Below are 27,190 nucleotides of genomic sequence, written 5' to 3' on the forward strand. Positions count from 1 at the left end.
TGCCCAGCATTGATGTCATGGAGGCAAGTCAGATTCAGTTCTCAGACTCTGCTCCTGATCCTCAGACCGACAGTGGTGGGTGTCGGAGAGGTGTAGAGCTCACAGCCCTAGCCACTGTTCGACAGAAGATCCTGTGTCTACCAGGGTCCACAGTCCATATCTCTCAGCCAGAAGATTATTGCTGCAATGGCTGGCCTAGATTTGGGGGGGGGGGGGGGGGGGGGGGGGTAGAAACCTAGGAGGCTTATAAGTGAGGGCTGGTGATGTTGTAACACCAGTTAAGGTAGGTTCCAGTTGAGATGGAAGCCTCTGGGGTAAGCAAAACCAAATTAACACCCCAAACGGTTGACGCTGTTATGATCTAACCATCCTTTCAACAGAACCGTACCAGGGTGATTCTTCAAAACTTGGTATAGAACATACAAAGCAGGGCAATCCTAAGAATAATAAATCTATACACGATAGTGACAATAGTAAAATTAGGGTACAGAGGTGACAATTCAGGCTCTGGCGCTGCTCCATATTGTCCCTGGTCAGGTTATGTCACCACCTTGAACTGGAAGAGCACAGGAATTATCCAAGTGTCGCTGCCTGGGGAGAATCTGTTTCTCTGGGACTAATTTGGTCAGTAGAAGCCTATCCCACAGCGTCTATGCAGGGGTCGCGCTGGTGGGCCTCGCCTTTCTTCTCCTAGGAAGCCTGGAGGAACTTTTTTTTTTTTTTTTTAATTTTTTTGCCATCCTCGTGCTGATGGTGGCTTTGAGCATGCCTGTGTGCACGGAGCCGGTAAAAGTCCCTCCGTTCCTAGTTCTTAACTTTCCTCAAATACAGGGCCCAGCAGATAACACTCCCCAGCACCCCCCCCCCCTTCCCCCAAGTTCTTTTTTTTTTTGATTGTTTGTCTTGGCCGGGGTCCAGCATCTCAAGCGGGCTGTGCTCCTTCCGCAGCAACACCCCTGCAGATAAACAAACAGTGACGCTGACTGGCCTAGTACTGGGCTCCGTTTACTCAGACGCCAAGGGCGCACGTCAGAAGGGAAGAGGGGGTGGGGGCAAGATCAGGAAGGTCGGTTTTTTTTTTGTTTCTGAAAGGAAAAATAACAGGCCGGGCAGGTCAAGCAACTGCAAGAAATAAACCTCAACCTTCCCTTTCTGCCCCAAACTCCATTTTCCTTCCTTGCACCCGCCTTCCAGGAGAACACACCTGGAATGACCCATACCCTCCTGGCCTTGAGGGAAAATGGTACTTTCACCATTGGATTTGGATTTAATTACTTTTCCATAGTACCATAGTGAAGTCCTCCCACCCCCAGAGAGCTTACAATCTGTAGGGCCAAAGTGTGTGGATGTTAGCACAGGAGTTTACTACTGTTTAGTGCACATCTTTCCTCCTCTTTCTGCAGTAAATCAACCCTGGTATTTAACTGTGTCCTTAATGCTGAAAAAAATGTATGCCAAAACAGGAGTAAAAACAGCACTAAAATTTAGTACAGGTGCATGCAAATCCCATGTAAAAAGGCCTTAGCTAGTCCCCCAGCAACCCAGGGAGATACAGTAAAAAAAAAAACCAAAACAAAAAACATTTAAGGCATATTTTCTTAATGTTGGAAGTTTAACTCCTTGGTCAGAACAGGGTAAAACTTAACTCGCATTTCTGGTGGCCGTGCTATGCTATTGCTGTGCCCAGTGTAGCAGGGTCTATCTGCTTCTACCACACAGGGCACAGTTACGGAATAACTTTGGCCACCAAAAATGTGAGTTTGTTCCACCTCAGACCCAGGAGTCTAACTTCCAGATTAAGCTCTGGGGACGGGCAGAGCCAGATTTAAGGTTTGAGTGGCCATAGGCAGCGTGCCATGGCGTTGGCCCTTGGAAGCTGTACTGGCACAGCTCTAAAGCAATCAGAAGCAGACTCCTCTTTGGCCTGGATGTTTGGTTCCCTAGGCAGCTGCCTATGCCTAAACCCAGGCCTGGTGACAGGCATCTACAGCTGAGCAGTACTCCTGACTTTGGTATACTGTTCAGCTGTAGATGCCTGCCACAGGGATCTTGCACTTTGTTCAGCTAATTGAAGGTGCCCACCCTAGAGAGCTGTGCTTTTGACATTAGTTTCCAAGCTTTGCCAAAATGGTATTTACATAAGAGACTGGTGCTGTGTATCCCAACTTGAGGGTACTTTTTTGCATCCAAAGCCATCTTGGCAGGGAATGGCTGGCAAAATCAAAGCATAAGCTCTCTGGGGCAGGCACCTACAGATGAACAGTACACCAAAGTCTTTGTGCACAGCGCCAAACAGCATACTGTTCAGCAGTAGATGCATGCCCCACAGAGCTTAAATGCTTGAAACTTAATGCCTTCCTTGGTCTGAGGTTAAACTAATTTCTGGGGGCCAGTATTTTGTGCCCAGTGTGGTAGAAAACACACTACCGCATGGCCACAGCAACGGCCACCCAAAAGTGTGAGCAAAGCTTAACTCTGCCTCAGATCCATGAGTTACATTTCCAGCATTGTGCCAGCTGAAGCAATTACTCCTGCCCCAGAATGCTTACCCTTTGATTTCACTCGGCATGCCTTGCCCAACTGGCCTTGCATGCCAGATTGTGCCCAAGTTAGGATGCCCAATGCCAGCATTGCATGCAAGGCCATTTTGGTTACACTTACTCCTTACTCCTGTCTTTAAAAAAAAAAAAAAAAAAAATACAGGTTAACCTTAAAATACACACTAGTGCACAAAAATTCCTTTAAAAGGGTTTTAGTTTAGTATACTTTTTAACTCCTGCTAGATTTTGCATCTAGCTTACTGCAGTACCGCTGGCTTCTACCTTGCTTGTTAACCAAAACCTGTACTAAAATGTAACTCCTGTATTAGCACTGTTTTACATTGGCCGGTAAGTTGGTACGTGAAGCACTGGAGGTTGAAGAGACTTGCCCGAGAAAGCATCAGTGAGAAGCAGGATTTGAATGCAAGCTTCCCTGGTCCTCGGCCCACTCCCCTGCTCCTTCTAGGATCACTGTAGTAGTGCCGGGGTGAGCAGCTGCACTAGTGACAGACTTTTTTTTTTTTAAAACTTTATTTTTTCTGTATGGACTGTGCACTAAACTAAAGCGAACCTTCTTGTGATTTTTACCTGCAATCAAGCTTTACCAGTAAAGGTGTGTTTTATATTTTTTGTTAACGCTTAGTGGTGTTGGTGCCTAGTAGGAAAAAGATTTGCAGAAGACCTTTGGAAAAACTTGTCTTTCCTCCTGTGCAGGAAAAACCGGGGAACATGGCCCATGATCTCTCACCAGAGCCCCTGTCGCTGAGGAGAAGTTGGGGCAGGGGCTACATTAGCTGAGAGTTCAGCAGTGGCTGATATGGATCCTTTGTAGCCCGTGCTACTTTAAATTTCCCTGTTTTCCAGCATCTGAAGAGGTTTTTACATTTTTGGAGGGCTCTCCATGCTATAATCACTTTTTTGTTTGTGTTGGCTCAGATATAAACCCCCCTCCCCCGAGCATGTGATTAAGGGCCTTGCCTCCCGCTGAGAGGACTGATCCAGAGGGGTCCTTCTGCTTCCCTGCTGGATTGTGCACAAGGAGCGTGGCGTGCTTTGGGGTTTTGGGATGACGACGTTTTTTGAACAGTTCAGGGTTTGTTCATGAGAGCAGGGCAAGCCCTTGGTATCTTGAAGGGCCAAATCCTAGAGATTGTCCTACCTTTGCACCCAGATAACAGCAGAGAAGAACTGGATTTATTGTGGTTGAAGAGATTTTTGGTGAGACTGTTGGTTACCTGTTTTGAGCAAGGGGTTTTTGTCATCTCAGCCCTTGTCTTATGCTAGTTGATACAGAGGATGAATCTTCCCTCTCTAGGGGAAAGCACTTTTGAGGTGGAAGCTGGTTCAGTTGGGAGAACAACTTGGATGTACCATGGGTAAAGACTTGCTTTTTTTCCTCATGGTTTTTAATGATTAATTTTTTCCGGATACCACTTTTGCTGCCTGCATCCCAAGTGAAGACTGCCCCCCCGGGGGTACCAGTGATAAAGAAGAGTGGGATGAGTGATTTTTAACTACTGAACCCATGACTGCACAAGGGGTTCCAGAAATAGAACCTCACCTGTACTGGATGAACCCCGGTGACTCCAGGGGGTTCTTGTGAGGCAAAGTGAGGTCTGGGATATAGAAGAGCTGCCTGGGGACCTCTGATTTTCCCCCCTCCCAAAAAAATTCACTGCACCCCAAGAAGGGGGGGTTACACTTATTTGGGGAGGGGTAAAACTGAGCAAGCAAATTTCATCTTCAAGCAACTGAAATAATTTAAGTGTATCTCATACTAGGGAAACTCTTAACAATTCAAGAACATACTGATCTCCCTACTTTACTTCTCACTTTGCTGTTTTGTGTGGTGTATTAAGGTTAGAAGCTAAGACGGAGATGGGAAGATGACGTAAAAACCCGATGAATCCAATAAATACAAAAAACGTGAATTAGAAATGAGAAAATGTTAAAGTGAAGGTGAAAGGCCAAGCAACTAAAATGGTGGCTAAATCTGGGGCTGTGGTGCTGCCCTCTCAAGATTCGAGAAACGCCTGCTGTAATCCTAGTCCAGTCACCGAAGTGCAGCAAGGTGCTTACAGTGATGCAAGCCGCCTTAAACGGGTGTATGTGAGCTAAGTGTTTGAAACCTTTGGATCATTTTTCTTGGTGCATGCACGTTAAGTGCACACATGACATTTAAAAAGGCTTGCATCACTGTAACCACCTTAACTGAATAGCCCTAACTTTAGCCTTTCCTCATGAGGCAGCCGTTCCATGCTCCTTATTTTGGTTGCCCTTCTCTGCACTTTCTCCAGTGCAGCTATATCCTTTTTGAGATGTGGTGATAAGAATTGCACACAGTATTCAAGTTGCAGTCTCACCATGGAGTGATACACAGGCATTATAACATCCTCCTTTTTATTTGCTATTCCCTTCCTAATTCCTAACATTGTTTGCTTTTTTGATCGCCACAGCACACTGTGCTGACTATTTCATTGTATTATCCACTATGATGCCTAGATCTTTCCCGGGTGGTAACTCCTAAGATAGAACCGAACATTGTGTAACTACTGCATGGGTTATTTTTCCCTATATGCATCACTTTGCACTTGTCCACATTAAATTTCATCTGCCATTTGGATGCCCAATCTTCTAGTCTCACAAGGTCGTCCTGCAATTCATCACAATCTGCTTGAGATCTAACTTCTCTACATAATTTTGTGTCATCTACAAACTTGATCGCCTCACTCATCGTACCCTTTCCAGATCAGTTATAAATATATTAAAGCACCAGTCCAAGTACAGATCCTTGAGGCACTCCACTGTTTACCTTTTTCCACTGTGAAAACAGACCATTTAATCCTACTGTCTCCTGTCTTTTAACCAGCTTGTAGCCCACTAAAGGACATTGCCTCTTATCCCATGACTTTTTAGTTTTCTTAGAAGCCTTTCATGTGGGATTTGTCAGGTGCCTTCTGAAAATCCATATACACCACATCTACTGATTCAACTTTGTTCACATGTTTGTTCACCCCATCATAAATGTAGATATGTGAGGCAAAACTTCTCTTAGGTAAATCTGTTTGTGTCCCATCAAACCATGTCTGTCTAAATGTTTTTTATGACTTTATTCTTTATAACAGATTCCACTATTTTTCCTGGCAGTGAAGTTGGGCTCACCGGTCTATCATTTCCCAGATCATCCCTGGATCCCTTTTTAAATATAGGGGTTAAATCTGCCATCCTTTCAATCTTCAGGTACATCTGATTTTAATGATAGGTTACAAATTTATTAAAATCTGAAACTTCATTTTTTTAGTTCTTTCAGAACCCTGGGGTGTATACCATCCAGTCCAGGTGATTGACAAACTGAAGAGTTCAGCGAGATTTGGTTCAGTTTATCTGAATCAGTTGTATTTTAGAATATGAGAATTCTGTGGTTAAACTCACTGAATGCACTGCTGTGAAAACTCATTTCTGTTACTCGTGAAAATGTGATGCTATGATTGACGATGATGCTCTACATTGTAAGCTAGAAAATCTGGAGAATGTTTCTACATCTAGAAATTTGCATTTTTTGTTCCTACAATAGCTGATATGGTTAAAAAAAAACCAAAAAAACTTCTGGGGAAGTCGTGATGCAGCGGTGGTGAGGACGTGGTTTCTAGAGCTCTGGGTGTCTGGCCTCAATCTGTCCTATCTGTGCGTGTTTGCAGTTGCAATGCTCCTGAAAACGCAGATCACTTTTCTGTTAATCACTAACTTTATGCAGAAATCCCCAACGCCTATACTAGCAAACTCATGAAAAAGAAAAGGGGAAGCCTGGTGTCGATAAAATGGCTGCCGATCCATCTGCGGCGCAGAAAGATAGCATGGCCGCTATGTCTCTCTGACATTGTAATGACAGTTACTACTGCAACAGAGCAAATCTTGATATTACCCTGGAACAACTTGCAGATTTAAAACCATCTCTTACAGATTTTGGGCCTCACCTAGACTTGTTGGAGGGCTGAGTGGCTGTCGGATGATACGCTTGGAGACGAGATGCCTTCATATGCTGACAACCCAAATGGCTGCATTAGAGGATAAGGTGGACTTCCTAGAAAATAGGTCGTGAAGAAATAACCTCCGCTTTGTGGGGTTTGCTGGCTCCATTGACCAGAGGCTGGCAGTGATATCTGGTTATCAGAAGCACTGGATTTACCGGCAACTGCCAGGCCACTTAACAGGACGAGCTCACACGTTGGGTCTGTATAAAGCTGGCAGTAATCTGACTGCTCAGCTTTGCTCAGAAACAGCTGGCAGGCCCTATCACAAGACACAAGTGAAATTTGACAACCGGGGATCAAAATCTTTCAAGACTACTCGTTTGCAGAGAAGAAAATGTATTTCGATTTGCTCGTCACTGGTGGCCTGGAAAATTCGCTTTGCTTTGCAGTACCTGGCGCATCTGGCATGATGGCAAGCAGCATGTTTTTGAGAGCTGAAGCTGCCAATGCTTTGTGGATTCGCTTAATACCTGAACTTGCTGACTCTGCTGGAACAATTAGCTCTCTTCTTTTTTGGTTCCAATTTCCATTTTTTCACATTGGAGTTTTGCTTTGCGAATCCTAGCCTCTGTTGTAGGCAGATCACCTGTCCCTCATTTGTTTCTCTTGCAGGGGGATGGGTTTACACTGCTCATACCTCTCGATAATGGAAAAAATGTTAGACTTTTTTTCTATTTGTTCATATGTTTATTGCAGTGTTTTTGTTTCCTGGCTTGTAGATCTGCAGCAGTTGGATACCTGGGCCAGACATTACGTGCCCTTTAGTTCTCCAGGAAAGGAGAACATGAGCTGGTAGCTTTGGGTTTGGGGTATGAGTGGGTATATTTGAGCTTTATTCATACTACCTACATTGGGGTTGGGTGGGAAGTTGTCTCGAGTTATTGTGGGCTATATATCTGACTGCTCTGGGATCTGTGTGGGGAATTATTCGTGGAATATTTGTCATTCTTTGCAGACTCTTTATTATGTTGTCCTGAGTACTGTATCTCGTTATTTTTTTTTCCCTTGGAACTTGCTGCATTTGTTTGGGATTACTTGGAGGGGGGACTTTGGTAAGTGCTTTGAATGGGTATGGGAGGATGGTACTTTTTCATTGTGATATTACTATTACTAGCAACAGTAACATGGAATAGACTTAGTTTTTGGGTACTTGCCAGGTTCTTATGGCCTGGATTGACCACTGTTGGAAACAGGATGCTGGGCTTGATGGATCCTTGGTCTGACCCAGTATGGCATGTTCTTATGTTCCTGTATAGGCAGTGGTCTGGATGGTATAGTGGGCAGTGGTTTTCAACTTCCCTAAGTCGTGTGCACAATGGCTGTCACTTTAATGTATGTCTCTTGGAAAGTGGCTGGCTTAAGCTCTCCCATTAAGCAGGAAAAGATAGTCTCACCTTAATAGGTTGCAGTGTAGTGTGGCATTGCTGCAAGAAACTCATTTGACAGATGCTGAGCATCTCAAATTGCATAGAAGGTTCAACCAAATTTTCTTCTCATCAGGGTCTTCTAGGCATAGTGGGATGGTCATTCTCCACGAGTCTCCTTTACCTTGGAAAAAACCGATCTGGATACTGAGAGGAGATATCATTGTTCAGGGGAAGTTATTTGATAAGTCATTGATACTTGTATCGATTTATGCCCCAAATTGCTATTCATTCTTTTTTTCACCGACATTGTCACTCCGGTGTCTCAGTGTGGATAAGTGCCGAAGATTTTGGGAGGAGACTGTCAGGGATGCTCAGTTGAATAAATTTACTTTAGTAGAAGTACCTAAATAGTCCCAAAGTAAAGTATTCCCTTTATATGTGATGCTCTGAATTTGTTAGACATATGGAAGGTGCTACATCCTGGTGAGAGGGATTTTACTCATGACTAAGTTGCGAATTGATTATATTCTGTCACCTAGTCTGTTTGATAAAGTTCTTGCCACTCAGGCCATTGTCTAGTGGTATGTAAGTTGGGTTCTGCCAACTCCTTTGGCGCTGTTGGCAATTGGCACATGCCAGGGTGGCTACCTAATGATAGAGTTTAAGGATTATCTACTTAACAAATGGAAACAATATACAAATTATGCCCAACATGCCAATGAGCCGGCTCTATTCTGGGAAACAGCTAAGACCTTGCTTAAATGGGACATTATAAGCAACGTAATTGTACAGAAGAAAAAGATATTAACTTTCATTCCAAATCTTATTACAAGCTTCACATGAATCAGACACACTCTGAGTGGCATGACGTTGCATGATTTAATTCTTCAGTAAGCCATAGATGCAATTTTTGCTTTCAAACAAACTTTTCAAATTTGGTAATCTGGTTAATTACTAGCTAATTTGGTTAAACCTAAAAGGGGCTCAAACTTCATTGTGGGCCATAAGAGTGATGAAGGGGAGTAGTTATTAATTCTAAGCACATAGGAGAAGCATTTCATGCTTCTTTAAACATTCGATGAATTTGGAGAAGATGGCAGAATTCTTCAATGGACTATCCCTTCCTCAATTATCTGAGGATGATTTGGAGGCTAAAACATCCCATAACACAAATGGAGATTAGTACTATCATTCAGGAACTCCCCTTATATAAGTCTCCAGGTCCAGATGGCCTTTCCTTGCTGCTTAAAGATTCAGTTGTACCAACCTTAAAACCTTATGAGGATATAGTAAGGGAGTACGTCCCAAATTCTATACTATGAGGGCTGCCACGATAGTGGTTCTGCCTAAGCTGGGTAAAGACCTGGTACAGCTGGTCTCATAGACCCATATCCTTATTGAATCAGGATGTCAAAATTTATTCTAGAATTATAGCTACTCGTCTGAAGTTAATTGTGCCCAAATTGATTTCCCCGGAACAAACGGGTTTTGTTTATGGACGGAAAGCTGCATTGAATTTTCATACACTCCTCTTGGCTTTGGAAATTTGTAGAAAGACCAAGCCAAAGACCCTAGGATGAGATTTTGATGCTGAGAGAATTCAACCGGGTGTCCTGGGGCTTTCTAGATGCCTTGAAGAAATTTTGGTTTTGTGGGTTTCATTAGGGTGAATATCCATCTGTTTTATCGAAAACCAGAGGCATTTTCATTGGTTAATGGGATGGTTTCAGAATCTTTTGTTTTGGGGAGGGGTACCCGGCAAGGTTGCCCTCTCCCCTTTGGTTATACTCGCACTGGAATCTCTTATTTACAAGATAAAGATGGATGAACGAATGAGTGCATTTAGGAACACACAAGTTAATGTTTACAGATGGCATTAATGACCTTAACACAGGCAATGAGTACCCTTCCCATCATGTTAAACATTATAGCTGATTTTGGCAGCTTTTCTGGTTTGAAATTGAATTTGTCAAAGTCAGAAGCATTAGATGTTGAGGGTCATTTGAGGGGTTGGTGGTCTGATTTCCCCTTTTTGTGGGCTGGGTATTAAAATATTTTTCCTATAATATGAGAAATTTCATACAAAATTGGTGAATTGGTGACTTTCCCCTTTCATTAATGGGGCACATAGTCCTACTTAAAATGACCTTAATACTGAAATTGCTTTGTTTCAAAGTCCCTTTAGTTTTGCTTCAAAAATCTCAAAATCCAAAAATTGAGTTCAAAGTTTTTTGGAGAAAAGGGAAGGCTAGGTTAACTATTCAATGGTTGATTCCTAGGGTGAAGGAGTTTGGGTTTTTCTTATCTTTTATTTAATATGGGTTTGAAGGCATGGCTTGTAGACATCGCCACAGATCTACTAGTTCAAATGGAGGAGGCTTTTACATTCCTTTATAGCCTTCTGTATTTGTTGCATATCCCTCTCTATTCTTCCAACTCATCTCTCACTCTTTATTAGTGAGATCAGTTAAAAAAAAAAAAAAAAAAAAAAAAGGGGGGGGGGTGGAATTTCATGAGGTCCCTTCTTGGACTCCATAGTGATAAGTCTTATCTGCCTCTTCGGGGTAACCCTTCATTTCCTCCAGGTTAATGAATAGACTGCAGGAAGTGGGTGTCTAAGACCTTTTATTGACTTGCAATCAGGGCAAATCCACTCTCGATTTCTACTGTGGAAATTTGCAATTTCAACAAGCGGATTTCCTTACGTATCTGCAGTTGCGTCATATCACATCACTAAAACCCTTGGCTGCAGGGGGGCTCACAAATGGTTCCTTTCAATGTCTGATATACTTATTTGAAAAAAAATAGTTTAATACCAAAGATGTACAGGTATTTTACAATAACTCCCAATGTCTTGCAATCTGTTGCTGATGTATGGGCTACAGATTTCAACTGCCATCTAATGGCTGATATATTTGCCTGTAATACCTTGATGGAGAGCTGTGAACAGTGTAATTTTGAGAGCTATGTTTCAGGATTATTAATAGGCTTATCTTTTGGCCTATCAAAGCCTTTCTGGCAAAAATCATGGATTCTGACATGTCTTAAGTGTTTACACTCAAGACAGTACACAAGAGGCTGTAGGATGCAAAGTGGTACAATTTTTTGAGGCACATTTGCTAGCCTTCTACACGAGTTCTCAAGGACCAGTTTCCATGGGCTGCTGCATTTTGTTAGGTCACAGCGTTGAGAAGTGTATTGAGACTCTCTTCCAAACTCTTGCTGATCAAAGGATGTTTGGTTGCTTTGAAGCTTCTTAGCCAAGTGGTTGGAGGGGAGTGGCCCTACCTTTGCTTCTTGGAGGGCGTCTATGTTGGACCTTTACTTGATGGAACATAAATCGATAAGAGACGCTTCAGATAAACATTTTCACCACCAAACTTGGCAAGGTTTCATACTGTTGCTGCATCTGGAGCTCCGGATCAAGATAATTCCAGGCCAGGGTCGTCCACTGCCTGTTTCAGGGTTATGGTCTCCTTAATATTCTTCTTTTGGATGTTATGTCACATTACTGGCTGCCCTTTCATATGCAGGATGTTCTTTGTATGTATATGTTCCTCCTTCCCTTAGTTTCCTTTAGGTTATTTTAGTTTCCGGATTGATCTAATGGAGCGGTGCTTTGTGGCTCTTGGTTTCTTTTGTGTAGAATGGGGTATAGGGTTGGGATGGCTGGGTTGGATTTCTAGTATACTTCTGATATCATGTTATGCTAGTGCATTTAGGCTGTGACAAAGATGTTATGCTGTTGCCATTTTTGTAATTATGACATGCTAATAAAAATACATTATACAAACCTCCCCCCCCCAAAGTTCTAGATTCTTTCTCCCCTGTTCTAAGAACTTTTTTTTGTAATTTTCTCTTATTTTTAAAATGTACATACATTTTAATAGGCAATCTGGTAATGCAGTAAAGGATTCAATATTCCAAAATTTCTAAATACAAAAAAAGGATATATCTGCAATACTCGCTCATATAATCTGAGGGGGAGAAAAAGGTAGAGTGTCAATATGCAAATATATAGACAAATGTAAGAGGCAGAAAAATTACAATTTTTGTTAACTTCTCAAATACGAAGTTGGATTTTCATTCAAACCAGTTTTATCACTGTGTCTCCAGATGTAAGGGGTCTGTAAACATAAATTTCTTTGCCTGAAGTGTAACATAACAGGCACAAGGAAATTTCAAAAAAAGTGGCACCAATTGCCACAGTTTTTTTTACACTTCAGGGAAAGAAAATGCTTTCTGCAGGCTTGCGTAGCCCTGGAGACATCTGGATAAATTTGAACTTTCTGGCCACAAAATTTTGCGTCCTTGTTCTTAAAATTTCCTAAACACTTGCTTCTTATCTTGAGTAGTCCTTTTATTAATCTTATCAAATGGCTCTTCTAGAAATGTTTACTCTCCTACACTGAGTTATCAGCAACTGAATTATCAGCAATCTTTGTTTTTCCCATTTCCCCCAATTTGCTTGGGGAAATAAGATATTTGAATCTTGGGGGATACTACCATTATACAAAAGTATTTCCTTAAACTTTCTAAACATTTCATGTGGGGCCAACAATCGGGTCTGAGGAAAATTAACCAGTCTAAGGTTTCTTGATCATATTAGAATTTCAATACTTTCTAAATCACCATGCAATGCTTACTTATCTTTTATATGCATGCTTTGTGAATTTTGTAATTGGTGTTTAGAAGTTAATTGATTCACAGCTGTTTCTATAAACAATTTTCCTAGCCTGTTCCTCAATAGTAGCTCTATTTGCATTTACCAAAGAGGTCAAATATGTGTTCATATGAGACATTTTATATCCAACTTAGGGGGTCATCATAAAAAGTCCCTTTTCGAGTGCAATAACTAGATAGGGGAGGAGTCTGGATGGACATGGCGGTAACTTTGGCGGCGATAAGACCCATTATCGCCACCAGTAGCGCGCCCAATAGCGCCACCTTTCACGGTGGCGCTATTGGGTGCAAAAGCTGGCAGCGATAACACTGTGGTGGTGCGATCGCCGCCAGCTTTCACTGGCCCACCCCCCGTTACCGTGGGATTTAGAAAGCCATGCGCCATTAGAAAATCCAGGCCTTAGTTAATAAACTCCACAAATCCATCAATGTGACATTGGAAGGTGGTTCGGCTTGATATTGTATGCTACATGCAGTTCCCATTACTCCTTGCTCAGTAAGACTGACAGTCTGTGGCCTGTGTTGAACATAATGCCTGGATATTTTCATTTCCAGGCATAGTTGCTACCATGTCACCATTAGCTATTAATCCACTTGATGGTTGTGGGGGAGAAAAGTCGTTCGCCAGGACTCAGAGTGGTTGAAAATTAATCACTCACACAGTCCTCTGAAGGTGTTTCGGACATCCTGATCACATGGATGTCCATTGGGCCTCGGGGTAGCTGTTTCGGAGAGGAGGTAATTATCTTTGCTTTTCTTCCCCATGGAAGAACATCCAGATACTCAGGAAATAACAAGGCGTCAAACTAAACCAAACCAATCTGACAAAGCCGCATGCACTGCCCTGCCACTGGATTTAAAGGCCGGCAGCCACTCCCCTCCATCAAACCACGCCTCCAGGTCTCAGTTCACGGTGGGTCCAGGCTGTTCAAACAGCCGGCAGAGATGGAAATTTGTACGTTCGGGGGGGGGGGGGGAGACACGAAAAGCCCAGCCACTTCACGCTCACACCTCCAGAGCTCCCCTATGAGAACTTATTTAACAAACGAGAAACAATTATGGGGAAGAAAAGTTAGTCTCTGGAATCTCAAGTAGAAATAGCAGATAATACTTTTGGAAATCTATCTGCAGAGCTGCTACAAACTTCTATGGCAGGCATGGCCAACTCCGGTCCCTGAGAGCCACGAACAGGCCAGGCTTTTCAGCATAACCACAATGGATATGCATGAGAGATTAGCATACAGTGGAGACAGTAAGAACACAAGATGTGCCATCCAGCCCAGCTTTCTACCGATCTGTAGCTAGTTGACTTCATTATGAAGTACCTAGTAGATCCAGTTCCATTTGAAAACCTTTTTTTTTTTTTCCTACCCTCCCCAACAGGTCCATCTGTGAAAGAATGCTAATACCTCAGACTATATCATTTCGTGGGCGACTGATGTAACTGATTTGATATGTTTGTATTTTATTCTGGTTTGATGTTATACTGTTGAAATATCGGTTTTATGCAGATTGCAACAATGTCTGTTTGTAAATCACTTGGAGCTAAGGTATTAGCAAATACATTTTAATAAAGTGGCTTCTCAAAGTCCACCTGGCTGATGTTTTATGGACACTTCCTTCAGGAACTTGTCCAAACCCCTTATAAATCCCACTATGCTAATCACCTTGACCATGTCATCCAGCAGCAAATACCACAGTTAGCCTGCTTAGGCCTCTTATTTTTTACTTGTCTGGTTTTTATGCTTTATTCTTAATTTCCTCTTATTGGTGGCCTTGGAGTTCTAAGTTTTTTCTAAATCCGCTGCTAGTTAACTTTTTTTATTTTGTTATAAATCATGCTAACCTATTTTTTTTATATATAAACAAAACCCCCCTAAAAGGAAGAGTTTCAGTGCCCCATTGTATAAAGTTCCTTGCTTGCCTCCTAATCCAGGGCCATGTAAGGGAAGAAAATCTGGATTCCAAGTTCAGTGTGAATGGACTTATCCATCTCTGGTGTCTACAGTGTGGTTTTAGGTGCTTGGTGAACCACACCATGGACTATCCTTGGGCATATGCCAGTGACTTCTAACTACTTACTGGTTGTGGCCTCTTCCAGTAATGCATTTTATATCTGCATGTAGGCCACATCCAGTCCTAGCAGTCCCACCTCTGGCTATAGCTCCAGGATCTCTGGACCAGGGTGCAATACTGTATTAAACTGATCATATCTGGCGATTCCTTCACAAGTTAAGTCAACCCATCTTGTTGGCTTCTGATTAGTATTACAGGGTTATGATGCTCTTGTTGTCTCAAGAAGTATCTTTGTGTGCGTGTAGATTTTTTTTTTAAAAGGTAAAGTTGTGTGCCTTTTAAGATTGTCCATCCCTGCTTTTGAAGGTGTCTGGTTTAGCTCCTCATGTACTTTTTTTTTTTTTTTGTCCAGAAGTTTTGGGGGTGGTGCTGTTAGATTTCTAATGAACAGCACAGCCACACCCTCCTTTTACATGGATTCTATGCTGGTTAAAGCAGGTGAGCAGCAGGAATTTGAAACAAAAGCAACTAACCTCACCTTTTGGAGTGAGAGTCTGAGGCCCCCCTCAAAGTGTGGGTTTTTTGTTCTAAGCTGCTGGAGTTGTCTGCTTCAGACTCCCTCTTCTCTAAGGCCTCCTTGGGTAGCGGAGGCTTAAAAAAAAACCGCTGTGGCGCATGTGTTTATTTTCCACTGGACCTTAGCTGTTTATACTTGGATTAAATGTTCCATATTGAGGGTGTTCCCAGTTTTCATTATTGGGGGAGAGGGACAGAAGGTGGGACGAAACATTTTCAGTATATGTTTAAACATCCAGGCCAAAAAAAGGATAAAAAGAGCTTTCAGTCCCCGACAAGGGCTGCATTGTATGGTCCCACCCATGCCGACCTTTACAGCAAGACCAAATGATCTGTGGAGACGGGGAATACTGGCAGCGAATGGTGATGCTGCTCATCTTGCTGCCCAAAGCATGAAATGTGATCCCAACCCAGGCAGCAGGGATGCAGAGCAGAGTGCCAAAGTCACCCAGTGGCAATAAGCTACCAGCGTGCCATAGAAGATACTTATATAAGAATAGATAAATGAAGTCTGCCCCAACACTCCTTTAAAAAAAAAAAAAAAAAAATATATATATATACGGTATATATATATATTGTGTGTACGTGTACACACTCAGCTCCTGCTCTTCCTATAAATTTTACAATTTTTTTTAGAGGTAACAACATTCTGCAATAGGTTACATAGTGTTGGGGTGATTCCATGTCAGGGCAGGCAGAGCCAGTCCTGGTTTTACCCTACTGCATTCTGCCTGCTTTTCTGGTTCAGTAGTCAAATTCTTGCCCGCCACGCAGGAGGCCTGGGTTCGATTCCCAGCCAAATACAAGCTGATTCTTTATTTGTATCGGGGTTTGAGAAGAACTACCAATCACATATGTGACTCTTCCTTTAAAAATATGGGAGACTTGCTTTTACCTTAAGAGAAATTAGAACTACAAATCTATAGATGAAATGGGGGGGGGGGGGGGGGGTTTAAAACCAGGACTGGCTCAACTTGTCCCTGACAACGTGGAACACTCCAGGGCTTCCCAGAGTCAGTCAGGTTTTCATGACAGCCACAATGAGTATGCACATGAACTTTGCCTTTAACAGGTCTCTAGTGCATGAACGTTCTTCATGCATATTCACTGGGGATCTCCTGAAACACCAAGTGACTTTGGGATCACAAGTATGACAGGTTTGGGGAGCCCTGCCTTAAATCCATATACTCTATGGCATATTCCCACAGCATGAAAGGGCACAGGCACTTTTATTTGGACCCAGCCGTTTCCTGTTCTTCCTGTTCAATCAGAATCACGAGCCTTCATTTGCAGTTACCTGGGGAATATTCCTCACCCCAGATACCTAGTCTGCTCATTACAGTGCCAGCCCCAAGGGCCATGCACCAGGGATCCCTTTAGAGCCCTGCAATCATGGCTCCTGAATCTGACCACTAGGTGTCGCCCATAACCAATGATCGTGTCTCCCTTCCTACTCCTCAGGGGCTGTGAAACACTACTCCCACAGCAGATTCAGCCATCCTGGGGTCTGGAAGGCCCCGACTTGGATCAAACCAGGGACCTTCTGCATGGCAGCATCGCACAGCACTGCCACTGTGCCATGGATCTGGCAGGACCTGGCCATGGCTTACCTTAGCCCTTTTTGGCAAGGATCTTGGGGCCTTCCACACATACAAAGTTTTTTTTCCTTACAGTAGGCTCCAAATATCTGCTGTTTGGGAGCTTGGTCTCTGTGCTAGGTGCATGAAACCTGCCTCCACTGTGCAAATTAAGAGTCGGACATTGAGTTCCACCCATGCCACTGGTTGCTTAGCTGATGTAATGCATTGTGGCTTTACTCCATGAAAGCTGCCCCTTCCTTCCAGTTTAAACCCTCCTGCTTTTTCATGATTTCTAATCATGGCCTCACTACTTTAACACTGAACCTCTTATGTTGTTTTTCTTTGAGCTCCAAAGAGTAGGGACTGACAATAGTCTATGTATGACCTCACAGCAGCATGTCTGCTTGGCAGTACTATACAACTGTAATATTACAAGGAACTTCATAGCCACAGCAACATCATAAGTACTCATACTGCCACCTCTTGGGTTGATGTCATGCCAGCCTTTCGGTGCTTCGGTTTTGCACAGCTATGAAGAGGGAACGGTATTGCCCATGTATGGACAGGTAAACTGAGGACCTGGGCGATAAAGCGACTTTGCTGCAGGTCACATGAAGATCTGTTGGCAGAGCTAGGATCGGAGCCCAGGAGTTCCTGTCTCTCTGTGCCATGTGCTGTCCAGCTTACTATGTAAAGCATGTGCCCTGAAAGAAACAGGCAGCCTGCTGCCTCCTATTTACTGAAAAAGTCACCAAACAAGTAGTGCCAGAGCTGTCTCCCTCCCTGGCACTGCAGTGCTTCCCTCCGCGCCTCACGAGGGGGAGGGTGCAGAGCGAGCATCACGAGAATCCTGCGTCTGTGGGACGGCCAGCTCTCTCTCTCTGTGGCGTGTCCTCGCATATCCTTTTCCTGTTTGACTTTTCACCCTCTGGCTGCCAAAGGGAACAAGCAGAGGGTGCTTGCCTACCTGCTGGGCCACATCTGTCCTGGATTGCTCAGCTTAGTTTAGGTTACCTACTTGATTATCAGTGTAAGAAACTGTGATCAGAGAGAAGCCCAGTGCAGGAATTCAGTCATGCCCAGCCTTTTTAAGAGTTCCAGTAGGCTGTAGCTTCCCTCTACACCAGAGCTTTCCAAACTTTTCATGTTGGTGACACACTTTTTAGACAAACATAATTTCACGACACAGTAATTCAATCTACTAGCAAACCAGAGGGTAAAGGTTAAACGAACGAAATGTATTTTGACAATGTATGTATGTTTCCTTAAATATATACATAAATAAAATGTTTTATGACACAACCTATCTCATGAAAACCTTTCATTTATATTAAAAATATATAATATTCCAAGATTAATGTTATTGTTATAATTTGAGTAACAATAATAAAACAAATTGTCTGTCCCCCACACACTTATCTCTCTCCCCCCCAAGCACATGTCTGCCCCCCACACACTCATCTCTCTCCTCAAGCACACAGTCCCCCACACACTCATTTCTCCCCCCCCCCCCCCCAAGCATGTCTGGCCCCCACACACTCATCTCTCTCCCCCCCCAAGCACAATGTCTGGCCCCCACACACTCATCTCTCTCCCCCCAAGCACATGTCTGGCCCCCACACACTCATCTCTCTCCCCCCAAGCACATGTCTGGCCCCCACACACTCATCTCTCCCCCCAAGCACATGTCTGGCCCCCACACACTCATCTCTCCCCCCAAGCACATGTCTGGCCCCCACACACTCATCTCTCTCCCTCCCAAGCACAATGTCTGTCCCCCACACACTCATCTCTGTCCCCAAGCACACAGTCCCCCACACACTCATCTCTCCCCCCAAGCACATGTCTGGCCCCCACACACTCATCTCTCTCCCCCCCCCAAGCACAATGTCTGTCCCCCACACACTCATCTCTCTCCCCCCCCCAAGCACGTCTTGCCCCCACATTCATGTACCTCTTCTTTTTTATTGTTGCCAGTGTTTCATGAAAAAACAAGCACTATTTAAAAAAAAAAAAAAAAAAGCCCAAGCACATGTCTGTCCCCACATACTCATCTCTCTCCCCCCAAGCACATGTCTGGCCCCCATACATTTATATCTCCCCCCCCCCCCTCAGCGCGTCTGGCCCCCACACTCATGTACCTCTTCTTTTTTATTGTTGCCAGTGTTTCATGAAAAAACAAGCCCAAGCACATGTCTGGCCCCCCACACTCATGTACCCTTTCTTTTTGATTGTTGCCAGTTCAGTGCTTCACTCCCTTCTGGGTTCAAGCCTGGCATGCTGCATAAAGCCTTCCAGGATCACCAAACACTGTTGCTTACAGTCAGTTCTCCGCGTGGCCAGGCCTCATCAGCAGCAGCAGCCAATGACAGGGACAGCTGGGCTCAAGTCCCACCCACAAAGTCCCAAAAAAACACGATTGACAGCAAAAATCGCCCAATAATAAGCAACTCACGAACTGAAAAAAAAAAAAAAAAGTGACTCGCTAGAGGGGAGCGGCTATGTGGCCCGGGCTTGCGCGACACACCTGCACACTGCAGGCGACACACTAACGTGTCCCGACACACAGTTTGGAAAGCTCTGCTCTACACCCACCATGCAATTGTGTATATCCTGCTACCCTATCCCACTAATTTCAGTAGGGGACACCCCCCAGCAGTCCCCTACTCATGGCAAATGGTTATGCTAGACTTGTAGCCAGCTGTGTGAAAGAAAAGGGAGCCTCGGTGGGGTTGGGGAGAGGAGGATCTTGTTTGCCTGCCAGGGCTGGCACTGGGGGGGGGGGGAAGCAAGCAGTGATGCCATGGATGCAGAGAGCCTCATGGACTCCAGCACGTCTTAACAACACCAGCCCTGCTGCCTGGCTGTCCCTGAGCTGCACTTCAGATGTCCGTCTGCATCCTAGAATTCCAAGTGGGAATCGGGTCAAAATAAAAAGATGGAATTGCCCACAGAGCAGGGATATTGGGACAAAGCATATCATGACACACACACTGTTTATCACAAGTGATAAAACACAAGGACCTGAACTTGGGGAATGAAAATAAGGTACCTCAGACCTCACAGCCAGTCAGATTTTCAGGATATCCAAAGTGAATACGAATGAGAGAAACTTGCTTATACTGGGCCTCATGCGTATTCATTATGCAGTTACTGAAAACCTGACTGCTTGTGGAGCTCTAGGACAGATCTGGGAAGCCCTGAACCAGTGGTCTAAGACCTTGGCTCTATCTCTGACCATAACTAGTCATAAGTAGCGCTTTAACTCCTGGCCCCTGGCATGTGCTTTGTTAGTACAGGTGTGCTGCATGCATTCTCTCTCTGTTCAAACATCAAACCTTGATCTGTACACATTCTGTGTGTGTTCTCTTAATTAAAGCTGTGCTGGGAGCATTAGCTTGAACAGCGGTTGTGCTAGAGAGCTAGTGGTTAATCTTGTAACTGGTGGGGATAGGGATGGAATTTCTAAAACCCAGCCGGTCCTAAGGTTTCCTGAGGGAATGGAGTTAGCTTGGCTAGTTTTGCCAAGGTCAGAGGAATGGGCAAAGGGTAAGCTGCCAAGCCTGCCCTCAGGGACTTTTGGTCGGGTTCTTAGAAAACCGACACTGCGTGTACACAAGATTATATTTTGCATGCATTTTCCCCTTTGTGGGTACATGTGTATCATATTATGAATAGCCCGAAAAGCTGGGGATCCCTGAAGGCAGGTGCAGGAACCACTGGGTTGGCCGGCTAACCACAGCCAAGACTCACTTTCAGTGAATGACATGTTTTCTCATCCCAAGTGTTGTAGACTTGTTTTCAGTGAGACATGCATCCTACTCTGCTGAAAAGCTACAGGTCCCCACAGTCAGTTCAGGGAGGGCCTTGTTGCTTTTCATAAAGCCGCCATCAGCTGCTAGCAGATTACCCAAAATTTCCCATAGAAATCTGCCAGCAGCCTCCCTTTACGCGTGTTTCCCCTCTATTTTTGCTCTTCAGTGCCAGAACCAGCCTCTTCAACTAAACATGTCCTTTCTAAAAAAAAACAAAAAAATTTGCCCTCTGTAGTGATGCAAGAAGCCCGAATGCTTGCAGATCAAGGGTTTACCTGCAGTGCATTTCTGGCTCATATCTATTTCATTAAAGGGGGTCTTATGTAGAAGGGGGGTGACCAAGGTGACTTCCCTGGTGCACACTGCGAGGCTCGCAGTCTGCATTCTCAATGTGTGCCAAATACTGTGAGATGGCAGGAAGTGGGCATCAGAAACTGGGAGAGAATTTACTCAGCCAATGCGCCTGCCTTCCTTAGATGATTAGGATGAGCAGTGTTGACTTATCCCTGAAGCTCCAGATCTGGCATCGTGAACTATGTAAGAAGGAATTCAGTGGTTCCTATTTGCATCTCCATACAATTAATACTTAGTCGTCTTATGTCCTTTACAAGTTCTAATACTTCCAAAATATAATATAGCTTCTGCGACAGTTTTACTACCACTATTCATCGCTTCCATAGCACTGCTTGACCTGCGCAGAGCTGCACAAAAACAAGAGGCAGTCCCTGATCAGGAGAGCTTACACTCTAATCAGTGCAAACAAATATACAGGGCAAAAGGCTTGGACTTTTTTCCTTTATTAAGATATCTGTTACAATCAATAAGGTTGTGAGCAGCATAATCGGGGGGGGGGGGGAGGGGGTTGGTTAAGATTTCAAAGCCACCTCAAAGGTGGTTTTTAGATTGGATTTGATCAAGACAAGAGGGAACATGACACACCAACTCAGAAGACAGGTGGAAAGCGGTCAGGAGTTGGCCCCTAGATGTCAAATATGGGCAGCAATATATATATATATTTTAAGTTTCTACTCTTCATTTTACCTAAACACCTTTTTTTGTATCTTTAGTGATTGGGTTCTGTGATCTTGCTGTGGCTCTTGAGTGAACCCACCCACCAACATAATATAAAAGCCTCAGAGGAGCTGTAAGAAGGGCCATCGGTAAAGACAGCAAAACTGGTGAATGCAGCAATGAGTCTTCACGTCCTTTATTTTATTGTCGTCAAGCTCCAGTTATGAGACTCCTTGCCTAAAGAAATACTTGATATTTCAGAGGTGAGCCAGTTTTAAGAAGCAGCCGAAAATATGGTTATTTGTGTTAATTATTTGGTGATTAAAACATGCCTGAGTAAAATTTTTAGTTAACAGGCTGATTGGGGACCGAAGAATGTGATGAAGATATTGTTGGATGATACCTGATTAGTGCCCATTGTATTTGGGAATCTTATTTGTGTTGGATATTATATTTTATTTGGATGATTAGGTTGTATTTTATTGTATTGCTGTAACGTGCCTTTAGGAAGGTAAGAAACTGATAAGACAGCTTGGCAAAAGTGTAGTCCCGCATACTAGCACATGCATTCATGATTAACTTTGTGACATTTCTTAACTGCTGTGGCTCTGCCACTGCCTTTAATTCAAGTTTCTGTGGATGTGGCAGCAGGTTCTGGAAAATTAGTTTTCTGGATGACTTTTCATTCTAATATACAATCTCTCCATAAACATTTGATATTCTCACCATTTTCCTGGTATGGTCTCAAGGCAAATTATAATAAGAAGGTAAAGGGTGTGGAGCATATTGAATAAAGTGAGTACACTAGTAATACACTTTAAGTGTAGAGAAAAGGTAGATGGTGTGGGAGTCTTGGTGCAGGAGTTACAAATTGCACAATGGGGGGGGAAAAAAAAGTATAGAGTAGTCCAAAATACATGTTTGGGTATAGTAAAGGGTGTGTAGGTGGATGGGTAGGTAGATAGGTGCTGAGAGAGTTGGAAGCAGTTAAGTGGGAGAGAGTCCAAAAAAGAATAAGAATGGGCTTGGGATCAGGAAAGAGTTCAGTAGTCAAGATGTGGAAGGAAGTCTCTTTTGTGTGGGATCTAGAGGAAAGCTTAGCTGAATAGTCAAGCTTTGTGACCAACTAGTGATGATGCTATCTTGTGCTACTGTAGCTTTGAAAATGTGAACATGATTTATGGTGGTTCAACTTCTGCCAGAACCAGGGTGCAGGTTCCAGATCTTTTTTTTTCCCCCAAGGCGGGATATACCAGTCCTCCCCTCCTGTCTGCCAGGTGATCCGCTAAGCTGACGTTGCAGGGACCACCATCCTGCCATCTTGAAAAAGTGTCCAGGTGTTGACTCGTCTGGGAGCTCCATCTGACTCTGCTCTCTGGCACAGGCTGCCTATTGCCATGAATGTTCTTTGATTAATTCAGAGTAGCTGAAGCAAATAATTATGAAAATGGAAGAAGTAATAGAGCAAACTGGCAAATTTTTTTTTAAAGAGTAACAAATCACCAGGACTGAATGGTATTCATCCCGGAGTTCCAAAAGAACTCAAATATGAACTCGCAGACTGTTAAAAACTGTAATAAAAAAAAAAAAAAGCCACAGTGCCTGGAGGGTGGCCATTGTCAGGGCCAGCGCATCCACTAGGCAGTCACCTAGGGCATCAAAGAGCAGCCATGTGGGGCTGTGAGCAGAGCCCATCCTGCTAACTGCTAAAAGGATCAGACTCTGCGTTGGGCCACAAGTGGAGCCTGTCCTGCTCAACGAGAGAGACTGCAGGCTGCTTGTGGCAGAAGAGAGGGGTCTGGGAATAGCTGAAGACAGAAGAGCTGACTGTAGAGCACATATGACTGCAGAAGGAATAAGGAGACACAAAGCCTGTGAGCCAGAGAGATTGTGACGGGCGCTCAAGGCACTGAAAGCATATGGACGAACGCCGTGACGTCACGCACGCCCGTTCATGCGCCTTTGCTGGCTTGAGCGCCCAAATTGCACTACGGGCGTGCATTCATCCATCTTCGCCGGCGGGAGCCCCCGGGAGGCAGGGGAGCCGCGGTGCGCGCCTCCGGAGGAGGGCAGAGAGGACTGTAAGAAAAAGTAAGCTAACTTTTGTTACACTTTATTCCCAATACTTTAATAGCATGTCGAGTCGCTTTTCGCCCTGCGCCTTGCTTCGGGAGGAGGGGAGAGAGGACTGGGACTGCCCCGGAGACTGGCACCCATGGACGCGGCCAGGGCAAGTGAGCGGGGGCTGGGGGAATGGGATTAGTTGCGATCTGAAGAGTGGCTTTCCCGGTGCGTTGGATTTTAGGTTTTCATTTACTTCGGGAGGAGGTGAGAGGACTGGGGCTGTCCCGGAGACCAGCACCCATGGACGCAGCCAGGGCAGGTGAGCAGGGGCTGGGGGAAAGTTTGCCACCTACCCTTACCCCTGCCTCTAATGCAGGGGTAAGGGTAGGCGGTAAATTAGCAGGTAAAAGACGCGGCAAGATAGCAGTTAAAAAGGAGATAGTCGGGGCGCACGTTACTGTATGGGAGGGAATAGCTAATCCGATCGTTTACATACATATACATGCCGCGGGCGGAAAGGGATACGCGTCGAGTAAAAGAAGCGGTAAGGATCGGTAAAAACAGATAGTGAATCGCGGGTTAGACTTATGCGGCCAAATTGTGAGTACACAGCGGGTTAGAAACGGGGTAACTGCGACCGCCCTTTACTGTATCGGCCTGATAGAATGATCTGTTCTGCAAGTATAATCAAACTTGAGGTATTCTTTTATTGTGCAGCTAGACTCATTCTGTTTTCTAATAGGACCTGGTGTAATTGTTACCTTTTCATAGGTAGGGCTGTTCTTGTTTGAGTGCTAGTTCTTAGTGCTGTTTTGGTATGGGAGATTTACTATATTGTAATTTTAATTCACTTTACTTTGAGTACCAAGTCTACACCCAACACACATTATAATAGATCTAATACCATATGGGTTCCAAGTGTTCTCTTTTAGCAGGGTTTTCTAGTTAACACAATATGTATATTATATTTACATGCACTGCTGTGATACTTTTTCTCAGAAAATGGTCATTTTTCATGGAAAATCTATAATAAATGCATAATTTTTACTTGTGTGTTTGGGCAAGGGGGGGAGGTTGAGATGCAAGGTAGAAGGTTCACCTTGGGTGCTTAATACCCTTGCACCAGCCTTGGCTATTGTAATATCAGCTTTAAAAAGGGTTCAAGGGGTACTGTTGGAAACTACATATTGGTGAATCTAATGTCTGTGCTGGGCAAAATAGTAGAAGCTAACAAATTACTGGCCATATGGGTGACATGGCTTAATGGGGATAAGCCAACATGGATTTAGCAGTCTTGCCCTTACCAAGCTACTAGACTATTTTGAAGGTGCAACTAAACATGTAGATAGTGGGCCAGTGTATTTGGATTTTCAGAATGCATTTGATAAGACTCCTGGAAATGAGTCATGGGATAGGAGGTGGCATCCTGTTGTGGATAGGTAACTTGATAAGACAGGAAACAGAGTAGGGACTACATGGTCAGTTTCTCCAGTGGAGAAAGATAGTGGCTTGCCTCTGGGATCTGTATTGGAACTGGTGCCTGCTTAACAAATTCATAACTTTGGAAAAGGGGGGCAATGAGTGAGGTTAACTTTGCAGATGATACAAAATTAAGTTCTTAAAACACGAGCGGATTGTGAAGGATCTTGCGAGACTTGGTCAGGGCATCAAAATGGCAGATGAAATTTTAATGTGGACAAGTGCAAAGTGATGCATATAAGGAATAAAATCCTAATTATAGGTACACAATGCTGGGTTTTGTATTAGGAGTAACCAGCCATGAAAAGGACTTTGAAGTCACTGTGGGCAATACATTCAAATCCTCAGCTCAGTGAGTAACGACAGCCAAAAAAGTGAATGGAGAATAAAACTGAACTTTTTACTTCTGTAGAGACCAACATGTCTGTATTAACTCATGTTAATTTATTGACCAAGATGAAACTGGGGTCCTTATTTACTTTCAATAAACCAGCTCTTAATCACAAACAGAAGTCTGTATATATTGGTGTTTAATGCTCGGGTTTCTTTTTAACCTCAGAGTCCTGCGCAACATGAGTTTGTAGTGTGGTCCTGCTGGTTGCTTTGTACCACAGAAATTCACTATTCCCAGGACTGGAGAAAGGTGACCTAGACTAGAGAAAAAACATTACAACCTCCAAGGGTTCTAGGGTCTTCTGAAAGCTTTTTCATGCTTAGCTTTCTCTAAACTGAACTATAACGTTCAAGTTCTGATTCCCTAGCCTTACCTACCAGGGTGTGTTTACCCTATCTAAGATTTCTGACATTTTGGACATGACCTGTCTAAAATTCCCCTCAAATCTGCAAGAGCAAAATAAGAAATGGATGTCTTTTCTGTATAAGACGTTCTGGTTAAGTAGCTAATTTGCTTGAAATTACTGGTTGCTGGTGTGAAAGGGTTCTTCCAGTATCCTTACTGGATTGGTTGGCATGACGTTTCTCCAGTGTTGCCAGGTAGGATTTGAAAAGGTTCCTCCAGCGGACTTGCTGGATTGGCAGGTATGATGCATTCATTCCACAGCCAGATCATAAATCATTTGTTTCAGGCCTGTGGGTTTTATGGAATTATTTTTTTCCTCTCTACAAACCACATTCATAACTTTTTTTTTTTGCGTGAAAGACTTCATTTATTCAGCTTGCAGATGTCAGGAAAGCTGTGCACCCATGCATTGAAATCGCCCAGGGGGCTGGCTTCCAGAGCTGTACTGGAGCTTCTCCATCAATGTGGTGATTTTGTTTGCAACTTGAATGCATTAGGTGGATATTTAGGTGCTGAAAACACTGCGCAGAGTGCAGGTGCCCCAAAAAAATCTGGCGACTTTAGACTTCAGAGGGTGTGACCTGGGGAAAGGGTAGACAAGCTCTTGTTCTTCTACCCTCTCATTCTCTCCGACCACTCATGTGAACAATTGTTAAATGGGTATACAGCACACGTAAATGGAGGAAGGTAAGAAGTCCAAACAGTGAGAAACTGCTTCTTGTGATGCAAGATGTTGACTTGCCGGGATGGGGGTAGGGGTTCAAAGTAAACATAGTTTTTAAAAAAGTTCAGTGGGCCATATGACTAGGGGTTAATATTAATACAGACATATATACAAAAAAATGGGAGCATCCCCTGCCCTCCCTGTAGACTTGGGATCATGCCTCCACATTTGAAAGTAATCCCATATTTTTCAGTATCAACACTTAACCTGTGCCCTCCACCTCCTTATTAAAGAGGGGATTTCTTTCCATTGTATTCATAATGGACCATATTCCATGAGGTGGTGAGGTTTACAGTTGAACTGGATTCCTGCCCATCTAAATCTGTCAGGTATACAGAATCTTATTGCACAGGGAGATGGTGACGGAAAGATGCCCAGTGCATGATGAGATGGAGTCCCTTTTTTTGGCTCTTGTTTTCTGTTTAATCAGATACAAGTATTCTGCCTGTTTGCTCGCATGCAGAGGTGCATTACTATAATCTGTAGCTGCTTTATACTAACAATA

General features: G+C 43.8%; 1 long non-coding RNA gene across 3 annotated transcripts in view; it reads left to right on the forward strand.

Annotated features, from left to right (window-relative positions):
- Nucleotides 1–27,190, forward strand: part of LOC115090333 — a 164,902-nt gene that overhangs the window by 79,362 nt on the left and 58,350 nt on the right. The window contains exon 1 of one of the 3 annotated variants that reach the window (XR_003856375.1): nt 21,682–21,882. The exons of the other annotated variants lie outside the window; for them this stretch is intronic. This is a non-coding gene — a long non-coding RNA (uncharacterized LOC115090333). Of the gene's footprint in view, nt 1–21,681; nt 21,883–27,190 lie in introns of those variants that run through there. 3 annotated transcript variants of the gene reach the window in all.

Source organism: Rhinatrema bivittatum, chromosome 4, assembly GCF_901001135.1.
Source record: "Rhinatrema bivittatum chromosome 4, aRhiBiv1.1, whole genome shotgun sequence".
Taxonomy (NCBI): Eukaryota; Metazoa; Chordata; class Amphibia; order Gymnophiona; family Rhinatrematidae; genus Rhinatrema; species Rhinatrema bivittatum.